General features: G+C 34.7%; 1 long non-coding RNA gene and 1 pseudogene across 1 annotated transcript; both read left to right on the top strand.

Annotated features, from left to right (window-relative positions):
• The first annotated feature begins 30 nt into the window (after positions 1-30).
• On the top strand, positions 31-27,634 carry LOC129877086 (MADS-box transcription factor 23-like; annotated as a pseudogene).
• LOC129877087 (uncharacterized) lies at positions 13,266-14,214 on the top strand. The gene is made up of 3 exons (XR_008763466.1): positions 13,266-13,343; positions 13,438-13,519; positions 14,087-14,214. It is a non-coding gene; the product is annotated as an uncharacterized LOC129877087 (long non-coding RNA).
• Positions 27,635-27,940: the final 306 nt, after the last annotated feature.

Raw genomic sequence — 27,940 nt, 5'->3', positions numbered from 1 at the left:
TCTCATACACAGAAACCACCTTTGAGTTATAGGGTTTCATCAAAACAAGCAAGTGGTTTTGTACCTAATCATAATTTTTCCCAACCAAATAAAATCCTTCTTCATTCTATAGCATCAAAAACAGCAACCCCCTCTCATTTAGTGAAACACAAAGGAAACCACACTTGATCAAATTATCAATTATGGCAAGAGGGAAAATCGTGATCAGAAGAATTGACAATCCGGCAAGCAGGCAAGTGACCTTCTCAAAACGTAAAAGCGGGTTAGTTAAGAAAGCCAAGGAACTAGCAATCCTTTGTGATGCTCAAGTTGGACTCACAATCTTTTCCAATACAGGACGACTCTACGAATACTCAAGTTCCAGGTTCTTCTTCTCCTTTAATTTCCTTAAGAAAACAAAAATGATTCAATTGGACTAAATAGTCTACTGTAGCTATTTTGTTCAATCTTTGATTTGAATGGCAACTGAGACACGATGTGTTCTCACTACACCAAAAATAATTTTTAGCGGCAATTAATTAACCGCAATATCTTAATTGTTATTAAAATATGATTTTTTAGATGCAACTAGCACGCTTTGAAAATGTCTTCAAAACCTATAGGGAAGACAATTAACTAATATTGATAAAAACTTTGACATTTTTGTTATAATGTCCGTTCGAACAGAAGTTATAACAATTTGTAGAATTTTAATTGAAATTGTTATTTTTGATCGAGCTTCCTTTAATGTTCATCAAAGACTTGCGGAAAATTTAGCAAGTTCGTATATGGTCATGGTGTTAACCCGTTTCATCATATCTTCGTCCTATCGCATCATATCATCGTCTTCATCGTTATTATCTTTAATTTTTTCTTGCCATTTACGGGAATATACCTCTTTGGAATATTTTGTCATTCAATTTGTGATGGGTGGATGTGTTCCTTTTCCCTTCTTTGTCATGTTAGTTATATCGTTTTCTACCTCTCTGCTCAATATTTTTGTTGTACGATTATTGAATCAACAACTGCTCCAAAGACATATACTCAGATCATTCACTTTTACTTATTCATTATATAAAAAATAATTTCTGATTTGATTTGTCTTATATCAAGAGCTTTACTATTTTACTTTTAGGATTAACTACTTATTTCAAATTATCTTTCAAGGCCATTAAAAATTATACATCAATTACAGTAGAACCTCCTCAATACTCAGTAAATCAATAAATATTTTAAGATAATATTTTTCTCCAATCTCAACATGGGATTGTAAAATTTAAATCCAATTGAAGTTTATTTCTAACTTTTCTTATTGCATCCAAAGTTCTGATGTTGTCTTCTCGAATTGCACCAAAAAATTGTGAAGAGCTCTAGACATGATAAGTATTTTCTTATTGTAACTAGTCGCAAAGGTATTGTATCATCATCAACATTATTTTCTTCGATGATGTCCACAATTTTTTTCTAAAGTTTGGACCTTGAACCTGTATCTATTTAGAGAGAGGTTCTATTATATTATGGATTTATCAGGAACAAATAAAAATGAACTGATGAGAGAGTAGTTTATTAGCTGGGAGTCTCCACTCTCCACCAAATAATAATGAACTGATGAGAGAGTAGTTTATTAGCTAGGAGTCTCCACTCTCCACCAAATAACTGTGGATTGAATTCTCTGAATTCCGGTTTCCTTCCCATTATAGCCTTTCTACACAAGTAACAAGAATAAAAAAAGAGAAGAATTTATAGTACAGTCCCTCAACTTAATGCTCGACCACATATATTGTTTTTTAGAATCCCATTCGTTTCGTTTCGTCTTACTTTCGTGCAACTAATCTTATTGCCATTTTGTCTACGATTTGTTTTATTGTTTTGGTAACATTGTGAATATTATATTACCATAAACAAACAAAATCAGTGTAAGAACAATGAGCATCCCAACATCTCCATTTTCTAGCAGAATGAAATGTACAGAGGCCTCAAGCAAGGAAAAGCTAGTTACATGTATATTCTCTGCATAATTCCTCTACACCTATGTAGCTTCTTGAAAAGATAAGGTAAACTCAGATTATCTATTAATTCCTTGATTTGTGTATGGACCCTCTCTGTATATAGTTTGTCCCTTAATCAGCTTTCAGTTTCGGGCCCTTCAAGTTTGACATATCATTGCCCCCCAAGGAACAACTATAATCTCCTCCTAGATAAGCTTTCAATGCTTTCGTCTTATTCTTGAAATACTTGTCTTACATTATCAGGTTGCATGTTCATGCCAATTCATTGCACCAGTGATTCCTAACATTTTTAAACCATGCATGTACATCCAACATACAAATGATAGGATGTTTCCGAAATAGAGATGGCAATAGGGAGGTGCGGGGAGGGTTGAGCTCAACCCGCAAATTTTTAAACCGCCCCGCTCCATCCCGTCCCGCATTACAATTTTTTTCATTTTCAACCCGTCCCGCCCCATATGCACCCAAACCCGCTCCGCATAAATTTTAATATTTTTTTTTAATTGAGTTTAATATGAAAAATAAAATTCATTCATAATTTTTTTTTCATTTTTCACTAATTAACATCTCAATAACTAATTAATTATTTCTAGTTAACATTTCAATAATTATTTCCTAATTAACTCTAATTAACATTTATCTAGTTTAATTTTTTTTAAAAAAGAAAAGTTAAAATTAAAGTCAAAATTTAATATAAATAGTTTATATATTTGAATTTTACTAATTACAAAGATTTAATTTTCTTCAGATTCCTATTAGATACCTTAAACCCGCATAAACAAACAACCCGCCCCGCCCTACATTAATTTTCATAATAATTACTTCAACCCGCCCCACATCCGCCCTGTCCGACATAACTCTAAACCCGCCCCGCCTAGCTCTAAACCCGCCTCGTACCCTCCTTCCCCATTGCCATTCCTGCGAAACAGTTGATCCACATAGATTCTCTGCAAATCATCCACATTAATGTGCAACTGAATCAATCTTCCCTTCGTGAGTTATCTCTCCTTAGCACTCGGGCAAATAATAAATCTTTGTCCACCACTAGTTACTGTAGAAATTTTCCCACTAAGGCTAGGTTCCAATTCCTGCGTCCCTTAATAGTTAATATTCAACCCACCATTATACTTAGGCACACATATTGGGAAGAGTTGGCATAATAGCCACTTTTAAAATTTATTTGGATATTTAGACACAATTTTTAAAAATTTAGGTAAATAAACACTAATAATGATAGCATCAATTTGACTTACAAAACATACAAAATCAACTCCCAAATTTTTAATAATACACTTTTAGTCCTCCCCCCACCCTCCAACAAATATGAATCTTATTTTTCATTAATTAAAAAAAATTGCAAAAGAGAAAAACTGTAAGATGATAGTGCCCATTGCGTTGCGTCGCAATGATTATATGATTGCAAGCGCAATTAAGGCCGGTGTAGTTAGCATGCGAGTCATGCGACTTGGTGCTTAGCTATCAAATGAATGGGAGGAGAAAAATACATCTCACATTCATAAAGAATAATAGGAATGTCGGCTTGTACATGTTGGATATTGTTGCCGTTGGCTCTAGACTTATATTGAACATAAATGTTATTGCGAGGTCTCCAATAAAATCAACGAATTCATTTAACGATGATGATGATGATTCGGTTGAAAATGAGAGGTTGGGTGATCATCCAAAGGAGAGCTTGAGTGACCATTCAAATGAGATCTTGGGTGATGATTCAATTAATATGTATGATCATCCAATGGATATGGAAGATCAACGAATAGATGTGGAGTATTCTGAACATTTTGAAGAAATACACGGAGAATGGAGATTAGGATCACAACCCAACCATTTCTTCTCCGATGGAACTAATTTCTACATAAATCAAACATTCAATATCAAGAGTGATTTGCAATTGTTATTAGTCGAAGCGGTGGTGATGAAGTCTTTTAATTTTCCCAATAATGAAAAGTTGTACTAAATATTTCAAGGTGAAATGGGTATCTCATATTTGTGGGTAGATATTGCGGGTGAGAAAGTATGAGTGCTCAGACAGATTTCATATCTACAAGTACATTGGCGATCATAGTTATGGTGTTGAACATGCCATCAGCAGTCATAGAAAAATGTCGACCAAAGTCATTACATCGTTTTGTGTGAATCTGTATCATGATGGAAAGGGTCCAAATGTTAAACAGATTCATATGGTTAATTTTAGTATATTTTTTGTTGTAGTCCAAGCTACTGGAATGCTGAATGGGAGGTGTGATTACTAAGAAAATGGTCCGAGGGACAACAGAATATGGGTATTCATGCTTACCGACTTTTTTCTACATGATCGACACTCTTAATGTTGGTGCTAGCTATTCTATCATGGTAAACATGGATAGTCATATGTTCATGTATTACTTCTTAGCCTTTGGTGCTTACAACATACTTATACTTTCTCAAACATTACTTTGAGGATGTTGATTGTATAACTACAACTCTTCCTCGTACATATATCATTGATCACCACCCTCAATTTACGTGGACCTTTACATGATCACATGACTTGTTTAAACTTTTTAATTGGAAAAATTTCAACAATATAATTATTTATTAATTTATTATCCTCCTTTTAAATTCTACTAGTTATGATCTACTAGTTATGATCTATATGTACGTATCATATTCTAATAAGTGCAGTACCAATCATGTTTGGATCATTCTATTAATTCGCATATACCTTACCAATAATGGAGTTTAGATCTTGTTGGTCCAACATGAACCATACACTTGAGAAAGTATGATTCTGTTAATGGTCTATATACTATGTCCAACATTGACAATAGTCAAATATTCAATTTCTCAAACACTAATAAAGTATAAATTATTAGTTTTTCAGGTAACATTTATTTATTTTTTTGTATAAAAGGAAGGCAATTCCTCATATTTTTTTGCTTCATTAACACTTTCATCTTATTTTGTTTTAAACAACTCAAACTTTTTTTTACAATGTCTCAAGCATCAAATTCATGCAAAAAGGTTGTACATTTATCGTTGTAGTAATCCAGCTATGTTGAAGCATCACGTACCCTTACAAACTCAGGTCGATAATTCTTTAACTGTGAAGTTGGCGTATGTTCTATTTTTAAGTGGCTTGAAAATAATTCATCAACTAGTAGCCCATCAAAGTTGAGCCTGGGACCTAAGACCTCAAATTTTCAAAGCGTTGCCAAGTTTCAAATATTAGAAAGGTTTTGGAACTCCGAAGAAAATATGGATCTGCTAATGACTTTATTCAAAGAAGTCGAAGACCAAAGAAATCACTTGAAAGGGTTGCTAAAAGACATCGAATAGGGATAAACTAAAACAAAGATTGATTTTGGCTGAAGAAAAAGAGAAAGACTTGAAAATTATATTATATGATTTGTTGTTCGTGTTTGCTTTTTGGAAAGATGTAACAAGAATGTAGTACTACTGAATAAATAAAAATATTTCTCTTAAATTATTACACTATTATATATTTTATTCATGGTCGATAATATTATAAATCAACAGTGATTGTAATCCACTAATAAAAACAGTCCTATATAATTAATAGGAAGACAATGCGGTCTAAAATATTAAACATGTAATTCTAAAGTCAATAATTGACAGTGATATAATTCTATAAATAATTAAGAAGATCTTTTATAATGATAAGAAAACGCATACTATGAAATACAACTTCATAAGCAATCTAGAAAACATTCATAATAAAACAAGTTAAATTGTTTGTCAAAACAACCATCCATCAAAACAATTATTGTCTTATCCAACCATCCATCAAAACAACAGAACAACAAACTATTTTAAAAATCAATTGTCTTAAAACACGAATAATATCGATGTGACACCCCGGATTTTTTTCGCTAAGATTCGAACATTTCTTCACGTGAGTGTAGACTCGGACCGGAGGACTTGAAATTTTTCACATGAGTTAGAATGAGTTCCTAAGTAATTAAAGAGCGTTAGAGGTGATGTGGGGTCATGAAGGACCCCTAGGACCAAATCAAGCAAAAAGGTTCGTCGTGGCTAAGTTTGAGGAGGAGTTTGCATGAGGGGTTGACTTCTAACGACCCTATCTTTTGATATATGACGATCTGGGTAGCCCACGACCTAGTAAATTAATGGTCGTCGAGTCTTCTTTCCAACGCCACCAAGAATGTAAATTTTGGAGTTCGGAGTCGAAAGATGTGGCGATCCTAAGATGAACAAGCACAACAGAGATTTTCAGGCCTGAGGTTCAACTACTGGAAATCTGGGCTTGGCGCCATAGTGGTGCCAGGAACATGCCTCAGTAGTTTGGCCCCTGGCGCGACGCGCCGCTAAAAGTTGTGCAGGGCTTTTCAGTCCAATTTTCCAGAACCCAGAAATTTTGGCCTTGGCGCTGTAAGGGCGCGACGCGCCACTATCGCGCCAGAAACATGCCTCAGTAGTTTGGTCTCTGGCGCGGCGCGCCACTGCGAGGTGTGCAGGTTTTAGGCGTAATCAGCCTGGCGCTGCAAAGGCGCGATGTGCATTTTTAGCCTATTTTCAGAACTTTTGAGGAGGGATAATTTGGGAATTGTCCCAAATTATATATGTATCACCCTAGTCCATTTTGAGCTCATTTTTCAGCTCTCTCTCTCTCTCTCTAAAAGCCCTAGGAGCTTCTCTCTCTCTCTCTTCTTTATCTTCTCCATTTCCAACAAGAATGGTCCAAGAGCTTCAAGATTTTAGTTCTCCCTTGGAGACCCAACACAAGGTTTTCTTCAAAGTCTTCAAACAAAGTATGTAAGACTAACCTAAAATATGGATTGAGTTCTTCTATATGCCCATAGATGTGTTGAATAGGAGTTGTGAAAGAGTTGCACCTTCTAGAAAGGATTTTCTTGAAAGTTTTCCCTAAACTATGGAATGTTTTTAGATACAAATGGTTGATTGATGATTTTAATGATTTGAGTTGCTAAATAGTTATTTTTCATATTATTAACTACAAATGTATCCTTGTATATAGATTTATAGGTATTGACGATATTCTTGAGTTGAGTTTTGTTGAGAGTATGGGTTCATGTTTCATTCACATGAACCCAAGATGAGATTTCTTGTCATAAATGTCTTGAGGTTGAGATGGATAGTTGTGTGTATATATATGTATTGATTGGAATGAAAAAGAATGAATTGGTTAGCTAAGAATGTCCCTTTGCTTCTATAAAATGAACATAGGACAAAAATAAGGATTTTTGGAGTAGATGTTTGATGATTGATGTGATGATGGTACTTGACAATGATGTGATAATAATGTTTGATGGTGATGTAAATGATAATATATGATGACGATGTGAGTGATGATGTGAATGGTGCTTATTTAATATATGTAGAATAGTTGACGAAGAGGTATATTGATGAGGATGTTATGTGATGAAGTGAATTGGAGTCTAATGTGATTTTGTGGTATGTGATGTGCATAATTTGAGTTGATTGAAGTCTTAGGAATATTTTGAAATTATATTTTAATGTACATAATATTTTCTGCATCCATTGAGTTGAGATTGTATAAATTTTTAAAGAGAAGAGTTTGATGATTTGAGATGAGTCGATTTGAAAGAAGGTCCAATGAGGCTTGATTGAGTTGAAATGAGAACAGAGTTGATGAGGTGAGAATGTTCCATATGAAACTAGCCGTGAGGGCTTGTTTGAGATGATTGGAAGAGTTTTATGAGCATGAAGTCATGGGAGGAGTATCGAGCACCGAATTAGGCAAGAGTATAGTCCATACTCGAACCCAATACCTGTGTTTCCAAACGTAGGGGGGATTGAACCGTTAAAGTCGAATGCTTCCCCGAGAGATTTGTCCTGACATTATAGGACTTAGTTGGATTGGATCCATGATTGGTTGATTCGTTCATACCCTGGCAAGGTATGAACGGACGCGGCAACAACGTCGGTTTGTTGTACTTTCACTGGCTCATAAGTGATGATTGTCAGTTAAGAGAAACTCCCATTTAGGTCTTGATAGTACTCTGAGTCAGTTGAGTTGAGTGAGTTGCTATATGCTTATGAGTTAGTCCTGTCTAAACTATTTCTTGTTAGACTTAGGACACTTTAGTGAGTTGTTACATATTTATTGAGTTGAGTCCTTTGAGTTGAATTATAAAACGTTGCATAATTTAATTTGCATATTTACTAAGTTGAGTCCTTTGAGCTGATTGTTGAGTTGAATGTTGAGTAGATTGTATATGGTCGAATTGGAATAGATGAATTATGATTGGATTGAATAGAATGGTATGTGACTAGATTGGATTTGATTATTGAGTTGATTGTTGAGTTGAGTGTATATAATCGGAGTGTACATGATTGAAAGGGATCGAATTATAAATGATTTGGTTGAACTGTATTATACATAATTGGGTTGGATTGTATGGTAGATGATTGGTCTTTGTCTAAACTGTATCCTTACTTTAGATTTACGATGCTTTATTTGAGTCCCTCTTATCTTCCTGAGTTGAGATATTTGAACCAACATTATTCTTCCTTGAGGTATGTTTCATTCTGCCATTTTACATACCAGTACATTCCACGTACTGACGCCATTTGGACTGCATCATTTCATGATGCAGAGACAGGTTTATGAGATTGTCAATAGGAGCATCATTGGGGATCTATTTGCACTCAGCGTATTGGTGAGTCCTCCCCTACATTCGGAGGACACCGTCTGTGTATTCTTAAATTGAGTTAGCCTTTTTATATTTAATTGAGATAGCCATGAACATGTCATCGGCACCAATTAGATAGTAATGATAGAGGCTTCATAGACTAGATAGTGATGAGTCAATTGAGTATTCCTATCCTTGAGTTATTCTTGTCAAATTATTTTAAATGTCAAATATTTTAGTTGATCTGTTGGCCCATGACATTTATTCTTCGAGTTGGATGGGTGATTTGAGTTGCCCACTAAATTATTCTTTATTTTTAAACTTTCCGCTGAATGATTGAATGAACGGATGTGTGATCAGGCTATGTGGTTCGCTTGGGAGCCAGAAATGGTTTCTAAGTGCCGGTTACGTCTAGGGTACCCTCCCGGGGCGTGAAAATCAATTATTTGTCTCATCACCAATATCCATACCATTGAGTTTAATAACAATACCCATCATGTCCACTAAATTTTCATCACCGTCTTTTTCAATTATTTTCCTTTTTTTCCTCTTCTGCCTTATCAGTGGCCAATCCTTCTTGTCCTTTATTCTTCTCTTCTTTCTCTTCCATCTTCTCCTCTTATTTATCTTCCATCCTCTCCTTTTCTTTATCTTCTTTTTCTTCCCTATTCTCCTTCTTTTGTTCTTTCTCTTCTTCTTCTCCTGTTATCTTTTCCTCTTCATTTTTTTCTTTTTCTATCACGATTCAAGCCTAGGGCCTAGAAGTGACACAGCGAATGAAACACCTGGAGGTACCTCACCCAAGCCTCTTAGCATTCATTAAGCATTTCATTGGTAATGAAAAATAAATCAAGTGGGAAACAAAAGAGATGTACGGATTAAGGGACTTCACATTTAATAAGAGTCAAAAACAACATAACATCTTTTTCTATGTCCAACCATACCTTCTACATTAAAGACGTGGCGGGGGCTACGACATGTCCCTAACTCACCCTCAAAATAACCGTCAAGAAATACCTTAATAAAAGTCTTAATGTTATACATAACATAAGCTTAGAATAAAAAGGATGTTGTTCCCGAACCATGAGAACTCACCACAAGCAATCTTCAAACTAATTCGAGCTAGCCACGTGGAGAAGGTCAGAGAGCGACGTCGGTTCCTACATGGTGATATCATGTAGGCAAAGGTATGCGTTAGTACTTTGAATGTATTAAGTATGTGAGTATGCTATGAAATGAATAACATAACAGAGACATGAGCAAGCAATATGCATAAGTGAATGCATGAATTAGACATCATCATATAAAACCCTAAAATATTCATTTTGTGGGAAAGTGATCATAACCGATATTTAAGACCATGCAAGATATTACATTGAATCTAATATAAGCCCCTACATTGGCATGAGGAGACTACTTGTCGGGTAGAACTCCATTCAGGTTACATTCAATTATTTAATATTTGGTGGCTACAAAAGCCTAGTCGACAAGGGATCCTATGGTGGCACATAGTTAATGCAACATGAGACTTTACTTAAGAACACCTTAGGTTGAGTCCCCATCAACATGCTACATTCGGTGCTAGTTCAAATCCCACGAAATAACATTTATATATCATAATAACATAAGCATTGTATAACTTTGGACATCAAATCATCATCGGTGGAATAACTCATTAAAACCTTTGATTTATAATATCATCATGACTACCATGCCCTATTTACCGTTCTACTGATGAACCTTGATTTATAAAATAATTAGGTCTACAATCAGTGATGGCATTTCGGGTACCATGTTAATCGAACCTTCTATTTTGGAAAAATATTCAAAAGCATTGACGACCTATAGGGAGGTCAAACATGTCATATCATAACGTTAAACATTTCATTTGATTCAATGTGAGAATTGTCTTTTCACATTGAAATCTTACTTTGGATAAGAAGCCCTTTCATCAATCAATTATTTCATAAAGACTCCCCTTCATAAGCATTTACTTCATAACATTCATTAGAGTCTAACTTCATTTCAACCTTACTTTATCATAAGAATCTAGGTGAGTTCATTTCCAAAAGACTTTCAAATACATTTAAAGGATACTTCTCTGCATGAGAGTGATATGAATGCATCCAATCAAATATTTTAAAAATAACCCACTATATGCTCTTTAAAACTGCCTTTCAAACCTTCTTATAAGAACTTTGATAATCCATCCATTTCTTGTAAATAAGAATCAACATAAGTCAATATAAGTAAATAAACTTCAAATATTCAAGAATCTATGCATTTGGAATCGTAGTATGAAAATCCATAAAAACTCATCACTTGAAATTAAGAGTCAATATATATATATAAATCAATAGGAGTAAATAAACTTAAAATATACCATAATCTATTCATTTGGAACCATCATGTGAAATCCCATAGGATTTCATCATTTAAAATTGATATACTAAGTTGAGAAAACATTTAGGCTGAAAGTTTGATTCTTGGTCTTCTATGAGAAGCCTTTAATCCTTTGAGTTTGAGAGAAAAAATTGGAGGGGATGATTTGAGAGAGAGGAGGATGAAGATTAGGGTTCTTTGGAGGTGAAAGACTGCAAAATTTGACCCCAAAATATTCCAAGATCGTATATATAGATATTAGGTAATTTTTCTAAAATATCCCTACAAAATCGGGAAAAATGGACAAGTCTGCGATAGGTCCATGACGCGAACTTGTCGCACACCTTTTTAGTCGACAAAAAAACAAAATCTGGAAAAATTGGCCAAGTTCGATGCAGGTCCGCGACGCGGATTTGTTGCGGACCTCTTTGGTCAACCAAGCATAACATTTGACTCCAAACTCGGAAAAAAATGCAATCTTGGTGGCATTGGAAAGAAGACTCAAAGACCTTCAGTTTGATAGGTTATGAGCCACCCAATTCATTATATTTTAGGAGATATGATCATTTGAAGTTGATCCTTATACGAACTCATACAAAAACTTAGTCGATAGAAATTCTTTGGGCTTGACTTGGTTTTAGAGATCCCTTATGACCCTAAACCACACCTAATACTCTTCAAATACTTAGGAATTGATCCTAACTCATATATACAATTAAAAGTCGATGATTTCGACCCTATACGCTTATAAGAATGGTTTGAATCTTGGCATAGAAATTTTCGAGATGTTAAAAAATCTCTCCTTTGGAAACATTCGTCCTCGAATGAGAATCACTAGCATAAAAAGGACATGGCACGAGGACTAGCAACCCAACATATATACAATGACACTTGAAATGCATCAAACATGAAATCTCTATACTTTAGCATAAATCATAACTTTAAAATTCAACTTCATGAATATGCATGCACATGAAGACTTACAAAACTGAAACATAGGAGCCTTAAACACTTGAACATGGATAACTTAGTGCCTTAGGCTTGAGTAGAGTGAAAAATATGAGGGTAACATTTCATTATATCCGTTTCCACTTTCCATGTAGCGCTTTCAACTTGTTGATTTCTCCAAAGGACTTCGACGGATGGAACTTCCCGATTCCTCAATATCTTGACATGCCGGTCTAGGATTTTTAATCGAAACCTCTTCATAGGTTAAATTATCATCAATATTCACTATCTCCAAAGGCACAATGAAACTTGGATTTCCCAGATATTGTCAAAACATAGACACATAAAATATCGAATAAACCGGGGCAAACTCCAATGACAAATCAAATTCATAGGCCACCTTATCAAAATGCCTTAGGATCCTATACCTCTATAGGAAAATCTATCCCGGGACTAGTACCCCTTACTACCATATTCCACAAACCTTGAGACCTAATAATGAAACACCCAATACATCATATTCACCCACATTCCATCAATACCACATTCAAGTCTAGTTTTATAACCAATCTAATACACTCATTTGAAACCCTTAATGAGTAGTCATCAATAGCCTACTACCATTACCCATATACCTATAACCACGTATTCAAGCCTACCATTTTAACCACTTTATGACTCCCTTGAAGTTATAATCATTTAAGAATTTTCATGCCGACCTTAATATTTCTACATCCACATTTTCATGAACTCCTACCAAGAGGACACAAATATACTCTTACCTATCTATTGTTGTTATATCCCATATTTAATACGGTTGGATATGTTACGGTAGCCGTGGTAAAGTGAAGGGAATGACCATCTTCCAAATTTTTTTATACAAGTTGGTTATGAATATTATTTATGAACATTAGTAGTGTGGAAATATTGGGAAAGGCTAAGGGCAAAAGAGGAAAATTTGCAAAGTGACCTATGGTAATATTGTGGAAGGCTAGGGGTAAAACGGAAATTTCACAAAGTGTTCAAGAAAATTCATGTAAGAGGTGTATGTGGGCCCCACTCTTTTATGGCCATGTGATGAGTATATATGAACCAAAGTGTACATGGCAAGACAATTAAGTCATCTTTATTTGTTAAAGAAAGTTCTAGAAAAAAAATAATGAAGAAGGGGTCATGTGTCTATATTCATATTTGAGGGACTTATTTTCAAATATGGATAAGTGATGGAAGATATTTATATATATATGTGTGTATTATGACTCATTAGAGTCATTCTTATCCCAAGAGAATTCTAGAAAATTCAAGAGGAAGAAGAGAAGAGAAACTTGAAGCTAGAGAGAGAGAGCTCGGTTTTGGGGGAGAAAAAGAGGTAAGATTTCCAATTTCATTCCATGAATTAATTATCTAGGGTGTAACATGATGTTATTAAGGTATTTATAATGAAAATGTATGGTTTGGATCAGCCCAAAACGTCACCAAACAACCCCAAAGTTTTAGCCGCGCTAGGAGAGCTTCCGAGGCAAGTTTTGGAGAGTTTCGGTAAAGGTAAGGTCTCTCCTTTCAAATTGGAGTTTATGATGTTGTTATGAGGTGTATTACATGTCCTAACTATGTATGGAAGAAGAGAAAATGTATGAGGATGCATGATGTTGGAAACAACTAAATTAAAGTCGTAGTAGCTAAATCGAAGTCACGTAGTTTACTGTCGTTGTGGCGCTGCGGGTGCAGCTGGTTGGGTTGTATGTTGCAGGGCTTTAAAGTGTTTTAAAAAGGGTGTGGTTTCTTCTGGTTGCAGCCACATGATCCCCCGTTTGGTATGGTTAAAGATTTTATGAAATAAAGGTTAAAAACTCTATTTTGGTATCGTAGTTTTATGCTAGTTGTTTGGAGCTTGTGTTGTATAAAGTTGAGGTGATTTGATTGTATATATACTTCTGGTTGTTGTTGTTGATATGGTTGTTGACATGGTGTCCGAGTTAGATTCTCGGGGATGGTGTATTTATAGGGGAGATGCTGCCGAAATTTTGGCGGATTAGAAATTAATTTGTTTGAAGGATTAAGACAAGTATATGGTGATGAATCTAATGACTATGTCAACTCTCTTGAATGTAGACTAACAAGTTGGAAGAATAAGAAAAGCTAGTAAGGCGCGACACAGGTATGTAAAGTCCAGAATTCCTTTTGGCATGTCTTTAGCATAAGTATGTGAGGCTTACCCTTTTCTTTCAAGGCATGATCCCGATGTTATGGTTTCATAAGTGCTTCCACATTTTCTTTGTTTTCAAAAGCTAGGTGTCAATGGTCCTAAGGAAATGACTACTTTTCTTATAACCCGTCAATGTTTTCCAAAATGTCTATAGTTTCCCAAAACAAAGGTTTACCCTTTTTTCTCTTGGCATGTTTTGACATAAGTATATAGAGCTACTCTTTCTTTTGGTATGATTTTTATGAAACAAGTATATGTCATTTTATACAATTTCAAGAAAGTCCTATTCGTAGAGCCACTAGGATGGCTAATTTTCTTGAGTTTCCAAAGGATATTTTCTCGTGCCTAGATACGCGTATATGATTTCAAAAGTTTTATTGTGATATAATCCATGAAAATTTTCGAAAGGTAATTGACATGACTCTTGTCCTAATTTTTTTTGAATCATAGCTCATTCCGATTATTCTAAGAGTCTTGAAAATTGGTCCTATGTGCATATGTATATGATTTAGCGCCTTACAAGATTGTGACCTTATTCTACGTTCTCTTCGTATTATCCTTCGTTGATAGTCTCATCCTATAATAATTGTTCCTTCAAGGTGAGACAAAGAGACCATGGCTAGTCTATAATACAATCGGAGGTTACCGATCTTTCGTCACTCCGATAAATATACGACTTTCGTTGGGCTCTCTTGCATGCTGTCTATTTGTATATGTATATGTATATGGGGGATATGGGGAGGTGTATATGTGGCGCTATAGATGCATTCCCACCTGATCAGTTAGAGTAATTTTCATCCTGGACGCGGGATGCCCGAACGCGGGACATATGTGGGAGAGCCGACGTTGTTCGGTGATATGACTTTTATTTTCTATGTATATGAAAAAGAAATGTTTTTAAAGATAAGACAAGCATGCATGACATTCGGCTTAAAAGGCACTCATATGTACAGGTTACATCTCTACCTTGTGATATGTTCTATATTTCTACCATGTTATTATTCATATTTATATTCCTTACTATGTTACTATTCATGACTTACATACTCAGTACAAAGCTTGTACTGACCCCCTTTTTTTCCGAGGGCTGCGTTTCATGCCGCGCAGGTACACCCAGACGAGTAGAAGCTATTATAGAAGATATTGCAGTGAGGTTAGCAACTCCAATTGTTCCTGGAGTGCTGCCGAGTTAGAGTATAGGCGCTATGATGTTTCATTCGAAGTTAGAGACTTTGCAGATAGAGTTATGGGTATAGAGTGTCAGCTTGGTAAGCGGCGTCACCAGCCGATAGGTTATTATGAAGTATGTCACAAGTTGTATGGGCTGATGGAATTTTTTTGAAAAGCAGGATTCGGAAAGCTTAGTTATGTTTTTCATTTCTTATTTATGTAAAATTCTAAAGAGATTGAGAACGTAATGAGTTAGCGGGTTTGCTCGGCTGCGAGCATGGGGTCGGGTGCCCATCACACCCTATTTAGATTGGGGTGTGACAATTGTACACAACAAGATCCCTTTTATCTCTTACTCTACGTCCATAGCGTTAATTGGAATAAGCGTACTTCAATCATCACAATACGGAACATCTAGTCCTTCTCTATCTATCATGACGACCTTGATAACTAGGTACTCTATGTCCCCCTTGGGAAAAGACTTCTACTTTCTTATTTCCCACTAATTCCTTCAACTTTGCCAATGACGGATCAAGGTATTGTTCGACTTAACATCTACTATCAAAGATGATTCTGACCCAATTTGCACCACCATAATTGGAACCACTCAACCTCACCCCCAATCTAGTCAACCGATGAACATCCCTTACAACTCCCTCTTTCTTTCACCAACATGATCCAATCTCCCCATAAACACCCTACTAAGTGCACCGGCCACACATTGGCCTTACTTGGATGAGAATGCACACTTATGTTATAAAACTCATTAGCCATGGGAGTCAACTCAAGAGAAGGACTTTTGGAGTTGACATCTCTAACCTTCACAATATGATAAATGCAATCCTTAGAAATTAATTTTTGGGCCTTAAGAAAGGAAATGAACTTACCCTTTACTACTGAATCATGACCCTTCCATTCAAGAATAACATCAAAATCTACCATGTCAAGCTCAATGAGATCACAAAAAATAACTTTGTGAAAGATAAACACGGGACAACCCTTATAGATTTTTTTTTCTAGCAACAATCGACTCACCAATGGGGGTAGACACCAACTAGTGTTCCAATAATATCTTGGGATATAAATCAAACCTATTAGAAAGAAATGCAACAACAACCACAAATTGGCATTAGATCTAACAATGAATATGCTTCAAAATAAAAGACCTTTAACTTACCAGCCCCAACATTGGGAGAATCCTCTAACTCCTGATGAATCTGAAAGGCATACGATCTTTCTTGGCGCTGACCGCCATCCGATGTAGTAGCACTTTGATCCAGATGACCTATAGTCTAGGCCAGAGCCTGAGGTCTAGTACCACTCCTACAGTCCCTTGTATAATGACCCAGCTTTCCACACCTATAGCAAGCATCCAACCCCACTAAGTACTCTCTTCTATGGTTTTTCCCATACTTGGAACACTTGGAAATAGTAGATGTACTAAAACTATCAACGGGCTTGGATTGAGAAGCTCTACCTTCACCTCGAGCATTCTTGGACTGCCTCCTTTTTCTAGAGTCCACTGGACAGTCCTTCTCCTTATGTCCACTTTTTCCACAACTATAATAACTCCCTGTGTTGTACAAGCACTCCTCTAGAAGGTTTTTACCACACTTAACACATGAGAGGAAGGACTTTTCCTTGCCATCACCTTTCCTAAAACAAGGGCCAAACGTCTCCCCCTTTGACATCTTTTGATTGTTAAGTCATTATCTATAATATTACTCCCCTTTTTCACCCATTTCCTTTTCTTAACATTCGTTTTCACCGGACTTACTTTGTGTTGATTTAATTGAGTGGTCATAGCTTGAACCAATTACATGAGGGCATAACGAATCTCCGTATTGAAGATATCGACATTTAAGAATGGGTCATCAGGAATGGAACGTCTACCATCTCGACCTATATTCTAGTTGCTTTCTTTTTTATGAGACATATTCTGAAATACGTAGGGCACGAGTCAGAAAGAATCCTTATAGGGTTCAACTCTATCGCACGATAAGATCATAAAATAAGTGATGCTTTTCCTAAAATGTCTCATAGCCTCCTATTCATAGATGTAGAGCGCTTCACACCAATGAACAAGACTCTACTTGATGCGGTATGTTAGACTCCAAGGACCATTTCAAAACTTCGAGCTCTGATACCAAGTTTATCACGATCTAATCCTAGAACCTAGATATGACATGACGAATGAGACATCCGGAGGTACCTCACCCAATCCTCTTAGCATTCATTAAGCATTTCATTGGTAATGATAAACAAATCAAGTGGAAAACAAAACGGATGTACAAGTTAAGGGACTTCACATTTAATAAGAGTCAAAAACAACATAAATTTTTTTTCTATGTCCAACCATACCTTCTACATTAAAGACTTTGCGGGGGCTACGACATGTCCCTAACTCACCCTCAAAATAACCGTCAAGAAATACCTTAATAAAAGTCTTAATGTTATACATAACATAAGCTTAGAATAAAAAGGATGTTGTTCCTGAACCATGAGAACTCACCACAAGCAATCTTCAAACTAATTCGAGCTAGCCACGTGGAGAAGGTCAGAGAGCGACGTCGGTTCCTACATGGTGATATCATGTAGGCAAAGGTATGCGTTAGTACTTTGAATGTATTAAGTATGTGAGTATGCTATGAAATAAATAACATAACAGAGACATGAGCAAGCAATATGCATAAGTGAATGCATGAATTAGACATCATCATATAAAACCCTAAAATATTCATTTTGTGGGAAAGTGATCATAACCGATATTTAAGACCATGCAAGATATTACATTGAATCCAATATAAGCCCCTACATTGGCATGAGGAGACTACTTGTCGGGTAGAACTCCATTCAGGTTACATTCAATTATTTAATATTTGGTGGCTACAAAAGCCTAGTCGACAAGGGATCCTATGGTGGCACATAGTTAATGCAACATGAGACTTTACTTAAGAACACCTTAGGTTGAGTCCCCATCAACATGCTACATTCGGTGCTAGTTCAAATCCCACGAAATAACATTTATATATCATAATAACATAAGCATTGTATAACTTTGGACATCAAATCATCATCGGTGGAATAACTCATTAAAACCTTTGATTTATAATATCATCATGACTACCATGCCCTATTTACCGTTCTACTGATGAACCTTGATTTATAAAATAATTAGGTCTACAATCAGTGATGGCATTTCAGGTACCATGTTAATCGAACCTTCTATTTTGGAAAAATATTCAAAAGCATTGACGACCTATAGGGAGGTCAAACATGTCATATCATAACGTTAAACATTTCATTTGATTCAATGTGAGAATTGTCTTTTCACATTGAAATCTTACTTTGGATAAGAAGCCCTTTCATCAATCAATTATTTCATAAAGACTCCCCTTCATAAGCATTTACTTCATAACATTCATTAGAGTCTAACTTCATTTCAACCTTACTTTATCATAAGAATCTAGGTGAGTTCATTTCCAAAAGACTTTCAAATACATTTAAAGGATACTTCTCTGCATGAGAGTGATATGAATGCATCCAATCAAATATCTTAAAAATAACCCACTATATGCTCTTTAAAACTGCCTTTCAAACCTTCTTATAAGAACTTTGATAATCCATCCATTTCTTGTAAATAAGAATCAACATAAGTCAATATAAGTAAATAAACTTCAAATATTCAAGAATCTATGCATTTGGAATCGTAGTATGAAAATCCATAAAAACTCATCACTTGAAATTAAGAGTCAATATATATATATAAATCAATAGGAGTAAATAAACTTAAAATATACCATAATCTATTCATTTGGAACCATCATGTGAAATCCCATAGGATTTCATCATTTAAAATTGATAGACTAAGTTGAGAAAATATTTGAGCTCGATGGGTTGAAGAACCGATGAATGAAAACCCACATACCTTAGATTGAAGCTTTTTGATTCTTGGTCTTCTATGAGGAGTCTTGAATACTTTGAGTTTGAGAGAAAAATTGGAGGGGATGAAGATTAGGGTTCTTTGGAGGTGAAAGACTGCAAAATTTGACCCCAAAACGTTCCAAGTTCGTATATATAGATATTAAGTAATTTTTCTAAAATGTCCCTACAAAATCGGGAAAAATAGACAAGTCTGTGATAGGTCCACGATGCGGACTTGTCGCACAACTTTTTAGTCGACAAAAAAACAAAATCTGGAAAAATTGGCCAAGTTCGATGCAGGTCCGCGACGCGGATTTGTTGCGGACCTCTCTGGTCAACCAAGCATAACATTTGACTCCAAACTCAGAAAAAAATGCAATCTTGGTGGCATTGGAAAGAAGACTCAAAGACCTTCAGTTTGATAGGTTATGAGTCACCCAATTCATTATATTTTAGGAGATATGATCATTTGAAGTTGATCCTTATACGAACTCATACAAAAACTTAGTCGATAGAAATTCTTTGGACTTGACTTGGTTTTAGAGATCCCTTATGACCCTAAACCACACCTAATACTCTTCAAATACTTAGGAATTGATCCTAACTCATATATACAATTAAAAGTCGATGATTTCGACCCTATACGCCTATAAGAATGGTTTGAATCTTGGCATAGAAATTTTCGAGATGTTACATTTTCATTCTTCTCTTCGTTATCTACTGCCTTCTTCTTCTCTTTTTATTCTTATTTCTTCTCTTCCTCATCCGCCACCTTCTCCATTTCTTTTTTCTCTTATTTCTTCTCTTCTGTCAATTCATCAATTGATGCTACAAGGTATTCATTAACTGTTGTGGCTAATTCTTTATCAACTGCTGCATGTTCAGTGGCCAGGTGTTCGATTATACTTAAATGGATCACCTTCGATTATATTATAACTCTTTATTGTGTGCCATTTAAGTAAACGAGAAATGTGAAGAGGAGAATCCAAGGACTTTCTAACATACTTTTCAAGATGAGTAAAAACTGCATATATCCATACTTAAAATCTATAGAAGAATAAATAAATCAACAGTCTATAAAATACTATAATAATAAATAAAAGCATATCATAAATCGATTACATGACTGATAATAATTACTAGAAATGTTCATGAAAATTCATACAAAGCATACGATGCATTCTTCTTTTTGTTATACACTTTTCATTGCTTCTTCAAATTAATTTTCTTCTTCAGATACGTCATTGTTAAATAAAAAAACTTTTTTCCCATGGATAACTCTTGAAGAAATCTAAATCATCCCCATCTTGATATGGTTTGAATTCACAATCTTCGATAGATCGTGGACAAGAAAAATTGAGGGGATGAACCAAAAGAGCACTTCAACTTTTCCTCCTTATTCAATCTAGTACCCTTGATCAAATTCATGAACTTTGCAGCAGTGATATTCTTATCTTTGGTCACCTTGAAATGAAAATTATGACCTTTTAAAAGAACTTTGTTCATTTTTGCTTCATGGTGGTATGTTGAGCAATTCAGCCCGTAATCAATGCAAATTCTCTTAAACCAAAATACGAAGGCTTATCATTCACATACAACCAAATTTCATGCAATTTTTGTCATTCTTGACACATCGCAACAACATATAATAGACCATTTGTTCATTGAAATTAAAAGAATCTGGAATATGCCTCAAGCATCCAAAGCAAGTACTCTTAAAGTCATGATAAAGTTTATCAAATAGAAGTTTTCTAAAGTCATGATAAACCGCCATCCTTGCTCTTATAAAAATCTTCACCAGAAACAATTCTACCTCATCGATCCACATCACAAGGTCATACAACTTACCAAAGATATATCTTGCAAAAATTGGCAAGGATAGGAGATCATCAACCTCATCTCCACTATGGATATCTCTACTACTCTCTACACCAACGTTATCATTTCCCCTCTTCACTAGACTTAACATCATCACTAGCCTGGACACTACTATCCTAGTAGTTATCAATCTCGACCATTGTTTTCATTTCTTAGTAAGACTCGAATTTTTTGACTAATTTCTTTTTTGAAGTTTTGGAAACTTCTTCGGCATTTCGTTTCTTACTTGTAGAAGTAGTAGGAGCAAATCGTTTATTGCTGCCTCCTCTAGCTATAACCGTACTTTATAATCTACAATCAAAAACAGTTTTATCGTGATCAATATATCGATCACTGGTCTATTAACACAAAAAGAGTAATGCTCAAATAAAATATGCAGAATAAGTAGCACAACAAATATCGATAATGTAATTGACAGAAACACGATATTCCCAGAAACACCATTAAAATCGATCAAAATTTAGTAAAAATTTCAAAATAGATGACAAAATAAACATAAAATTGCAAAAGTTTTCTAGGAATTATCCAAAGAAAAACGTCATTAAAGATACGAATCAAGAACATGAAAAAAAAGGGGTTAGATTTTCACTGACTTAAGCAAAACTCCAAGCTTCACTATACTACCACAATTAAAAAATAACCAAATTAAGCTAAAAGTTACCAAAAAACATGATTAAACTTACTTGAGAGGAAGAAGATTGAAGAATATTCAACATACCAACGGTAAGAGCTTTGAACTTGGGGAAGACGATTGAACTTATCAATAATGAGAGATTTGAACTTGGGAAAAAACCAAATTTCTCCAGTAACATTTAGTAACGTTTAGGGAACATTTATGGGATCTCACGTTTGCTTATGGTTTCAAGAATGGAAGATGAGATGAAAAGGTGAGATTTATGTCGGTTTATGATTTCAAAGAAAGGAAGATGAAAAGGCACCTCGAAAAAAGGTGAGACGAGAAAGGTTTATGTCTCGAGAAAGGTTTCAACAATTGAAATTATATATTTCTTTAAAGTATTCAGATTTTAATATATTTTTATATATTGCATTTTATCCCCAAGTTTTAAAAGTAATGAAAAGGCCTTTAATCCCACAATCCTACTCCACTTTTTTACTTTTTCATATCCTAATTCTAAAAAAATAAATCAATTTTTTTTTAATGGCTATTGCTCAAATTAAGTTTTGGAGGTGTCTCACATTCCAATTATTCTCCACATACTGAGTCCCGTGCAATAAGGCTGACTTTTCTTTTACTATCTTAGTGGCGGAGTTAGGATCTTTATGAATGGAATTCAAAATATAAAGAAGCAAACATGTGAATATTACAAGATGAAAAATAGAGCAATACAGGAAACGAAAACATTAATCTTAACCCGCTAAATTTAACTTTCTTTGTCATGTTGCGTTTAGCATTTCTTCCTACTTTAACTCTGCTCCATTGAGCTTTCTTAAATTCTTGTGCTTTTCTTCTTTTATTTTGCAGTGTTCTACTCTATTTTGATTTTTGTTTTTAATATTGAATTAATGCCCATTAAATCATATGTTGCAACAAGCGGAGTGACATCTGGATAGCTCTTTTGAACTCAGCATCTCCAGTAGTCGGTGGCTAAGCACCGACTGGTGGTTGGGATGTTTGAATAATAATGTTCTGGCCAGAAAGACGGCCTCTTCTCTTGGTCTGCACTCCCTGAGGTGGAGGCACATTTAATTTCTGGTGTCAGATTTTGAGGGAACATCAGCGTTAGCAGTAGCATCTCTTTGACTAGCGGTTCTCTTCGAAGGCATGATCTAAAATGCAATATCGCACGAGTTAGGAAAATTTTTTCGAGTTAAACTCTATAGTACGAACTAGAGTATGAAAAAGGGTGGTATTTTTTAACGCCCTGTAGCTTTTCTATTATAAGTGTTGCGTGCTTCATATCCATAAGAAGAATTCTTCTAGATGCGATTTTATAGACATTCTAGTACTCTTGAACCTAAGACTCTAATATCAAGTTTGCCACTCTACGAATGTAGGCTGACAGTCAAAAATAATATTAATCCCAAAAAAATCCTTGATCTCGCATTCTCTAAGATCGAATACTAAATAATACTGAAATAGTCTTTTATAATAATAGAAAATTGAAAACATATGGAACAAATGTCAATAATTGAACTGAAAACAACTTACTACTAGTGTCTATGTCTTATGAAGCCTCTAATAACTTAATTGAATGAGTCTCTCCGGACAATACCTGGACTGCCTGAAAGCTAAAATAGCTTAACTGAACTATAAGCTACTAAAGAATAACTAAAGCCCCTATATACGAGGAGGACACAATGCATCATCCACCATGTCATAGGGGGGTCCGCGGTGCCCCCCCCCCACCCCCACACACACATTGTATCTAATTTTTGCTGTCTCTAAAGTTTGGGACAGGTGTAGCGCGGGTCCCATTGCGGTTTCCTTCCACCGCGGCGCATAGCCCCTTTCTACGTTGAAAACCTCCATAAAGGTACCAAAACATATCACAAATGATTTCCAATCATTCTTAAGGTCTAAGGAATTAATTTTTGAACTACAAATGATACCTAAGGCTGCATGAACATGAAATTAACTTGGGGGATGTTACAGTATCAGTTGGAATATAAGGGATCTAACTCTTCTCTTTATAATCAATTGCCAAACTTAGGCGGCTGAGAAGTATCCATTATTCGATTGAAGGTTTTCAATGTGAGAACAACCCCACCAATATAAGCTTATAGGCTTTAGCAAGCTCTTCCTTTCCTATTTGGTGGTGAAGAAAATAACTAGTTTTCCTTTGTGAATCTTAGGGGTTCCAAACTTTAACAGGGTCTTTGAAATTACGTACCATTGTTGTACTTTGACCAGCTATGGTTTTAGCGTAAGACTCTGTCTTCCTAGTGATGGCGCGTTGATGGAAACTATAGGAAGTTCAGGACAACTGAGAAGTGCATGAGGCATGTTATATTTCAAAATGGTCATACTTTTTAACTTTAGTCTATTATCTTGAAGTTCCAATCAATGTCTCCACATGTTAATTTGCTTTATTTCCTCACCAAATAACGTATCTTTTTGCATTTCATCTATCTTGGCATTGTGTATTCAAGAAAATCAAATAAATGATCTTATACATGGTAAGGGTTATACATGTCCATTTGACTAATTAATGTTTTAGCTTCTTTTTTTTCCAGCATGGAATCAATATTTGAAAGATATAATGAAGAAAAGGAACACCATCGATTGTTGACACCCTCAATAGAAGCCAAGGTAATCTTCTACTAATGTTGCTCTATACGGATCTAGATAGGAATTGACTAAGAAGGGAGGTGTAAACAATAATATTTCATCCAGAAAATAATGTTAAGTTTGGAAAATATCGCAACAATTGTAATATTTGATTTTAAAATATAGTGAATGTTACAATCTCTATGAATCCTCTAATTCTTGTTCTTAAATATAAATTCAAAGAAATTTGATAGAGATATTGAATCTTGATGAACTTGATTTTGACTTGTACTTGAATTCAAGGCCTTGAAGCTTGATCCTTAATATGGTTGGTCTTGATCTTGGCTTGTGATTGAATTCAAGGGCCTTTGATCTTGATTTTGAATCTTATCTTGATCTCTAGAATTTGTAAAGAAATACTTGAGTGCATGAATGCTTGTACCTTATAGTGAAATTTATGGGATTTGATCCACAAGCTCTCTCCAGCTTATTGTTAGAATTGTTGTTTTTTCTAAATTATGAAATCCCCTATTTATAGCCGTGGAATAGAAGTGTTGTGATGAAGAAAGACTCTTTTCGACCAATTAGATTGAAGTTGACATGAGAACATTTGATTGGTTAGAATATGTCACTTGTTCATATGGGGTATTTCCATTGACCTTTGATTTGACTAGGCATGCTATTTCATTTTGACATACAACATGATCTTATTGGCTTCTTTGTTTTACTTGACATGTCATGTTATTTGACACGTGACACCAAACTAGACCTCTAGGATAAGATGACATCTTGGGTTTAGCAAAGTGATTTCATCATGATTCATAGCCAAAATCAATGGATTATACCAACGAATTTGGACTTTAATTAAATTTATATTAATTGGTCTTAAATAAGTAATCTAATTATATTAATTAATACTATCTTCGTTTAAAAAAGAATGATACTTTTCACGTGACATGTTTAAAGCCACAAGATTCAAAGATATTTTGATACATTTGACATAACTTAATTTAGGATCACAAGATGAAAAAGTCTTTTTTATTTTCTTAAACTCCGTGTCAAGTCAAACTAAATCATTCTTTTTGAAACGGAGAAAGTAATAAATAAATATTTATTTAGACTAATATATCTTAAATTTAGTATAATCTGCATTTTCTACAAATTTAAATTCAATAAAATTTCATTGTCCACATGTCCAAACAGAGAGTTCGTGTTTACATACTCTAACTTGTGTACTTTCATTGATGTGGCATTGCCCCTAAACTTATCTTTAGTCTTAACTTAAGACAATTGACAAAAATACGTTAAAGTTGCATAATTTAACTTAATCAGAATGTCATTTTCAGTAATCATGTTAGTACTTTATAATTATAGGCTAATTGTGTTAGTAAGTCAACAATAGCTATTGCCTATTGCGGTGCAGCATCTTGTTTTCCTCTTTACGGCAAGTGTAAGCATCAGCTTTCAAGCTAACATAATTGTAGAACTAGCAACAAGGATATGTATCTTAAGAAAGATAAATACAAGCAAATCCGGGTGGACATAAGTGAACTACTTCTAATTAATCAATTTTAACAAAAATATTTAATAAGACCAAACAAATGCTTCACTCAGTAATATTCTTAATACGTAGAAATAACAATAGTCAAAAACCTATTTTTCTCAACTTGCAGTTCTGGCGAACGGAGGTAGAAAGGTTGAGACAACAATTGGATGATCTTCACGAAAATTACTGGTAATTTCACAAATTACATTTTCCAAGAGCATCCTAGAATTTTCTACACCTAAGCAATGCTTTGTGAAGTTATTCTAATGTATAAGCATATTATAGAAAAAATATTTAATGGCATTTTTATAAGTAAAAGTAGTGATTATAACATGACATTCTAACTGTTTCCGGCCATGTATATTATAATTCTATACAATTTTTGATTGTGGTCACAAATATTAAGAATATTCCAAACTAGGTGGATTTTTATATGGAAGATAATCTTAGTGATGAAAAGGATGTACTCTTCTTTAACAACCATTTGTCTGAATCAGTTAATCGAAGACAATAAGCCTACTTAAAGTGAAAGAGAAAGCTCTTATGTTGATTGTTTTTTTTTCTTTGGAAGTTTCCATGTCTATTTCCTCTAAAGAACATTCAAAAGGAGGGGACATGGATCTTACCTCCGATAAAAAAAGGTGGATAACAATCTTCAAAGAAGAGTTTAGCCCATATATACAAGTCCCTTCCTTAGAATCAAAAATATATAATTTTAGCTTACAAAAAAATTGGCCTTATCAAACCTTCTTCTGATACTAGGAAGTTAACATTTATCTAGTTGAAAGGTTCTTTTAATTCTTTCGGAAGTTGTTGAAAAGAATTTCGGAAGTTGTTGAAAAGAATAGTAAAAGGTACCCATTCCACTTGAGGATGTCATTTTTGCCCGTAAATCAGCCATTTGGTTGACCTCTCTGAAACAATGGTGTACTTGTGTTTCATCCATGATTGTTTTTGATTATCAACAAAGACTTAATGAGAGAAGAAATTAGCTACTGACAGATTACAGGTACAAAATGTCAACAACTAGCAAACTTTACAGTGAAAATTATTACAGGAAATTGAAGGGGGGAGAATTTTCTGGCATGAGCATAAGTGATCTCCACAATCTAGAAAATGAATTGGAGATGAACTTGAACAATATTCGCATTAAAAAGGTCAGAATATTGCAATCACTATCGTATCCAATTTATATGTCATGACATATTATTTTACTAACTAAAGACATCAGCATCAAGTACTTAACACGGTGTCACACTTGTGCAGGAAAAAATGTTAACTGATGAGATAGAAGAATTAAATCGAAAGGTTTTCAATCATAGTACAGAGATATTACTCTAGTGACTCCATGCACTTGTTGTAATTACTAACTCCTACAATACATTGCAGAATGCTCTTACTGGTCAGGAAAATGATGAATTATCTAAGAAAGTCAGTCTCATCCTCCAAGAAAATATAAAAAATTCATAAAAAGGTATATTAGAAAACATAGATGCCTCTTCTACCTCATATCAGGATTGTGTGAAAGGGACAAATAATTGTTTTTTTTCTCAGGTTAATGGAGTAACTGACAACACAAAAGAAGAGGGAAGTTGCATTGTACAAACTGCAGGAGAGGAATCATGTGTTCCATTACATCTCCAACAAAGCGAGAAACACGTAAATATTGATAGAGCAGTACAAGAATGCGAAATTAGTTTGGGGTAATATGCTTTGAAATTCTACAAATTCGATAGAATTCTTCAATATAGAAAACTCAAAAGAATAATTTGAATGTGTTGATTGAAACTCTATGATCAGGTTACAATTGCAGTAGTCCATTCAAGGATGCCAGTTAAAGTCTAGCAGAAAGCATGGCCAAAGTTAATGCCTCAAAAATACTATATAGATGTTTTAACATCCAAAAAGTGTAACTCAATGGTGTTATAAAACTAGGTTGGATTAGCAATTTGCAAATCTAAATTATGTTGTGTTTATATCACTCGTGAACCTTTTTTACCTATGCCTATCAAT

This window comes from Solanum dulcamara, chromosome 12 (assembly GCF_947179165.1).
Source record: "Solanum dulcamara chromosome 12, daSolDulc1.2, whole genome shotgun sequence".
Classification (NCBI taxonomy): domain Eukaryota; kingdom Viridiplantae; phylum Streptophyta; class Magnoliopsida; order Solanales; family Solanaceae; genus Solanum; species Solanum dulcamara.
The sequence above is the reverse complement of the archived record's forward strand: the minus strand, read 5'-3'. Positions and strand labels throughout refer to the sequence as shown.